The following is a 6,033-nucleotide window of genomic DNA, read 5'->3' as shown; positions in this document are numbered from 1 at the left end:
ATTGCCATGAAGCTGTAGCTGCAGCGAAATGTGATGATAGAATGTAGTTTTCGTAGAACACTCATTTGATTGATCCCTCTCGTACTTCCGAGATGCATCTTCGTGACTTTTGCATTGTGCGAATATATTAGCTTCATTTCTTTCATTAGCTGCTCTTCTTTTTCCTTGGTGTATTTTATCCTACACACTCTGCCTGTGAGTGGACATGTGGCTGCTCCTTCAGCAAGGTCCGAGCAGGCACACGGGGGGAGGGGTTTATTAGTTATTGGGAGCTCCAACGTTAGGCGGGTGATGGAGCCCCTTAGGAAAATAGCGGAAAGGTCGGGGAAGAAGGCCAGTGTTCACTCTGTCTGCTTGCCGGGGGGCCTCATCCGAGATGTGGAGGAGGCCCTACCGGCGGCGATAGAGAGCACTGGGTGCACCCGACTGCAAATTGTTGCTCATGTCGGCACCAATGACTCTTGCCGTCTGGGTTCAGAGGTCATCCTCAGTTCGTACAGGCGGTTGGCGGAGTTGGTGAAGGTGGAAAGCCTCGCTGGCGGGGTGGAATCAGAGCTAACTATTTGTAGTATCGTTCCGAGAACCGATCGCGGTCCTCTGGTTTGGAGCCGAGTGGAAGGCTTAAACCAGAGGCTCAGACGATTCTGCGGAGAGCTGGGGTGCAAATTTCTCGACCTCCGCTATCGGGTGGAGAAATGTAGGGTCCCCCTGAATAGGTCAGGCGTGCACTACACGCCGGAAGCGGCTACGAGGGTAGCGGAGTACGTGTGGAGTGCACATGGGGTTTTTTAGGTTAGAGAATTCCCTCCCTAGGCCCGACAAGACGCCTCCTGAGACGCGGCAAGGCAGGAGTAGGCAAAATGCAACAAGGAATAACAATATTAATGTGCTAATAGTAAACTGCAGAAGCGTCTATAGAAAGGTCCCAGAACTGCTCTCATTAATAAACGGTCACAACGCCCATATAGTACTAGGAACAGAAAGTTGGCTGAAACCAGACGTAAACAGTAATGAAATCCTAAACTCTGATTGGAATGTATACCGCAGAGATAGGCTGGACAGTGAAGGGGGGGCGTGTTTATAGCGATAAGAAGTGCAATAGTATCGAAGGAAATTGACGGAGATTCGAATTGTGAAATGATTTGGGTGAAGGTCACGGTTAAAGCAGGCTCAGACATGGTAATTGGATGTCTCTATAGGCCCCCGGGCTCAGCAGCTGTTGTGGCTCAGCACCTGAAGAATAATTTGGAAAATATTTCGAGTAGATTTCCCCACCATGTTATAGTTCTGGGTGGAGATTTTAATTTTCCGGATATAGACTGGGAGACTCAAACGTTCATAACGGGTGGCAGGGACAAAGAATCCAGTGAAATATTTTTAAGTGCTTTATCTGAAAACTACCTTGAGCAGTTAAACAGAAAACCGACTCGTGGCGATAATATATTAGACCTTCTGGTGACAAACAGACCCGAACTATTTGAATCAGTTAATGCAGAACAGGGAATCAGCGATCATAAAGCGGTTACTGCGTCGATGATTTCAGCCGTAAATAGAAATATTAAAAAAGGTAGGAAGATTTTTCTGTTTAGCAAAAGTGACAAAAAGCAGATTACAGAGTACCTGACGGCTCAACACAAAAGTTTTGTCTCAAGTGCAGATAGTGTTGAGGATCAGTGGACAAAGTTCAAAACCATGGTACAATATGCGTTAGATGAGTATGTGCCAAGCAAGATCGTAAGAGATGGAAAAGAGCCACCGTGGTACAACAACCGAGTTAGAAAACTGCTGCGGAAGCAAAGGGAACTTCACAGCAAACATAAACATAGCCAAAGCCTTGCAGACAAACAAAAATTACGCGAAGCGAAATGTAGTGTGAGGAGGGCTATGCGAGAGGCTTTCAATGAATTCGAAAGTAACGTTCTATGTACTGACTTGGCAGAAAATCCTAAGAAATTTTGGTCCTATGTCAAAGCGGTAGGTGGATCAAAACAAAATGTCCAGACACTCTGTGACCAAAATGGTACTGAAACAGAGGATGACAGACTAAAGGCCGAATTACTAAATGTCTTCTTCCAAAGCTGTTTCACAGAGGAAGACTGCACTGTGCTTCCTTCTCTAGATTGTCGCACAGTTGACAAAATGGTAGATATCGAAGTAGACGACAGAGGGATAGAGAAACAATTAAAATCGCTCAAAAGAGGAAAGGCCGCTGGTCCTGATGGGATACCAGTTCGATTTTACACAGAGTACGCGAAGGAACTTGCCCCCCTTCTTGCAGCGGTGTACCGTAGGTCTCTAGAAGAGCGAAGCGTTCCAAAGGATTGGAAAAGGGCACAGGTCATCCCCGTTCTCAAGAAGGGACGTCGAACAGATGTGCAGAACTATAGACCTATATCTCTAACGTCGATCAGTTGTAGAATTTTGGAACACGTATTATGTTCGAGTATAATGTCTTTTCTGGAGACTAGAAATCTACTCTGTAGGAATCAGCATGGGTTTCGAAAAAGACGATCGTGTGAAACCCAGCTCGCGCTATTCGTCCACGAGACTCAGAGGGCCTTAGACACGGGTTCACAGGTAGATGCCGTGTTTCTTGACTTCCGCAAGGCGTTTGACACAGTTCCCCATAGTCGTTTAATGAACAAAGTAAGAGCATACGGACTATCAGATCAATTGTGTGATTGGATTGAGGAGTTCCTAGATAACAGAACGCAGCACGTCATTCTCAATGGAGAGAAGTCTTCCGAAGTAAGAGTGATTTCAGGTGTGCCGCAGGGGAGTGTCATAAGACCGTTGCTATTCACAATATACATAAATGACCTGGTGGATGACATCGGAAGTTCACTGAGGCTTTTTGCAGATGATGCTGTGGTGTATCGAGAGGTTGCAACAATGGAAAATTGTACTGAAATGCAGGAGGATCTGCAGCGAATTGACGCATGGTGCACGGAATGGCAATTGAATCTCAATGTAGCGAAGTGTAATGTGATGCGAATACATAGAAAGATAGGTCCCTTATCATTTAGCTACAAAATAGCAGGTCAGCAACTGGAAGCAGTTAATTCCATAAATTATCTGGGAGTACGCATTAGGAGTGATTTAAAATGGAATGATCATATAAAGTTGATCGTCGGTAAAGCAGATGCCAGACTGAGATTCATTGGAAGAATCCTAAGGAAATGCAATCCGACAACAAAGGAAGTAGGTTACAGTACGCTTGTTCGCCCAATGCTTGAATACTGCTCAGCAGTGTGGGATCCGCACCAGGTAGGGTTGATAGAAGAGATAGAGAGGATCCAACGGAGAGCGGCGCGCTTCGTTACAGGATCATTTGGTAATTGCGAAAGCGTTACGGAGATGATAGATAAGCTCCAGTGGAAGACTCTGCAGGAGAGACGCTCAGTAGCTCGGTACGGGCTTTTCTTGAAGTTTCGAGAACATACCTTCACCGAAGAGTCAAGCAGTATATTGCTCCCTCCTACGTATATCTCGCGAAGAGACCATGAGGATAAAATCAGAGAGATTAGAGCCCACACAGAAGCATACCGACAGTCCTTCTTTCCACGTACAATACGAAACTGGAATAGAAGGGAGAACCGATAGAGGTACTCAGGGTACCCTCCGCCACACACCGTCAGGTGGCTTGCGGAGTACGGATGTAGATGTAGATGTAGATTTTTATAATGTCTGCAAAGACGGATCGTGAGTGCTTGGCACGATCTAGACACTCTTCAGCATACACCAACCCCTTTCCTCTAATAGATGGCGACATTCGCCATAAACGATATTCACTCGATTGCATTGTGAATGTCTCGGTTGCACACCAACCAAGTTACCTGATTGCTACAACTGATGAACACAGATTAGAGGGCTTTATGTTCAAAGTTAAACTCAAGAATCACACCTGACTTACGTAGTCGCTTACATTTGGCGTAATTCGGCAAGCATTTGTGGAATCTCTTCTTCTGGCGGCGGGAGAGTGGTATTCAGCACTGTTCTGTTGGTACTATTTGATCAAGTCCCATACAGGTCACATCGCTGAAGTTATCTTAGAGGATTCTTTACAATTCCACGGAAATTAGTACACACTGAAGCGACAAGAGTCGTGGGTTAGCAATAGTCGCATATAAAGATGGCGGTATTGTCGCGTACACAAGGTATGAAAGGACTGTGCATTGGCGGATCTATCATTTGTATTCAGGATATTCATGTGAAAAGACTGCCGGCATAATGATAGCCGCACGACGGGAATTGACAGACTTTGAACGCTGGATGGTAGTTGGAGCTAGCAGCATAGGACTTTCCATTTCGGAAATCGTTAGAAAATTCAGTATTCCGCGATCCACAATGTCAAGAGTGTGCCAAGAATACTAAATTTCAGGCATTACTTCTCACTACAGGCAAAGCAGTGGCAGATGGCCTTCACTTAACGTCTGAGAGCAGCGCGTTTGCGTAAACTGGTCAGTGCTAACAGACAAGCAATAGTGCTTGAAATAACAACAGAAATCTATGTGGGGCGCACAACGAGCGTATACGTTAGGACAGTGTGGCGAAATTAGGCATTAATGGGCTATGGCAGCAGGCGACTGACGTGAGTGCGTTTGCCGACTGCTTGACATCGCCTGCAGCGCCTCTCCTGGGCTCGTGACCATATTGGTCGGATCCTTGACGACTGGACAACAATGGCCTGGCCACATGAGCCGATTTCAGTTGGTAAGAGCTGATGGTAGGTTTCGGTCATGGCGTAGACTTCCAAAAGCCATGGACCCAAGTTGCCAAAAAGGCACTGTGCAAGCTGGTGGTGGTTCCATAATGTTGTGAGCGGATTTCGGCTACTTGGAGACGACATGTAGCCATTCACGTATGCTATTTTCCCAAAAGTGATGGAATTTTTATGGATGGCAATATACAATGTTACCAGGCCCCAGACGTTCGGGACTGGGTCGAAGAACATTCTGGACAAATCGAGTGAATGATCTGACCAACCAGATCGCCGGACATCAATCCCATCGCACATTTAGGGGACAATTGAGAGGTCAGTTCGTGCACAACATCCTGCACCGGCAACACTTTCGCAGTTGTGGCTGCTATAGAGGCAGCATGGCTCAATATTTCTGCAGGTGGGTTCCAGTGACTAGTTGAGTTGATGCCTCGTCGAGCTCCGGCGCTACACCAGGCGAAAGGAGGTCCGACGCGATATTAAGAGATTTCCAATGACCTTTGTCACCTCAGTGTATAGTTCCATTAGAAAGAAACAAAAACGGTGCTGTGATTCGGCGACAATAAACAACGAAAATTACACGGCAAAGAAGTCGCCATATGGTACGCTTTAACTTGGCGAAAACCGCACCTCAATATATTTATTCATTCAGGATGTACCCTACTGGCCATTAAAATTGCTACACCAAGAAAAAATGCAGATGATAAACGGGTATTCATTGGACAAATATATTATACTAGAACTGATATGTGATTAAATTTTCACGAAATTTGGATGCATAGATCCTGAGAAATCAGTACCCAGAACAACCACCTCCGGCCGTAATAACGGCCTTGATACGCCTGGGCATTGAGTCAAACAGATGGCGTGTACAGGTACAGCTGTCCATGCGGCTTCAACACGATACCACAGTTCATCAAGGGTAGTGACTGGAGTATTGTGCTGAGGCAGTTGCTCGGCCACCATTGACCAGATGTTTTCAATTGGTGAGACATCTGGAGAATGTGCTGCCCAGGGCGGCAGTCGAACATTTTCTGTATCCAGAAAGGCCGTACAGGACCTGCAACATGGGGTGGTGCGTTATCCTGTTGAAATGTAGGGTTTCGCAGGGATCGAATGAAGGGTAGAGCTACGGGTCGTAACACATCTTAAATGTAACGTCCACTGTTCAAAATGCCGTCAATGCGAACAAGAGGTGTCTGAGACGTGTAACCAATGGCACCCTATACCATCACGCCGGCTGATACGCAAGTATGGCGATGACGAATACACGCTTCCAATGTGCGTTCACCGCGATGTCGCCAAACACGGAT

Source organism: Schistocerca gregaria, chromosome 3 (genome assembly GCF_023897955.1).
Source record: "Schistocerca gregaria isolate iqSchGreg1 chromosome 3, iqSchGreg1.2, whole genome shotgun sequence".
Lineage (NCBI taxonomy): Eukaryota > Metazoa > Arthropoda > Insecta > Orthoptera > Acrididae > Schistocerca > Schistocerca gregaria.
The sequence above is the reverse complement of the archived record's forward strand: the minus strand, read 5'-3'. Positions refer to the sequence as shown.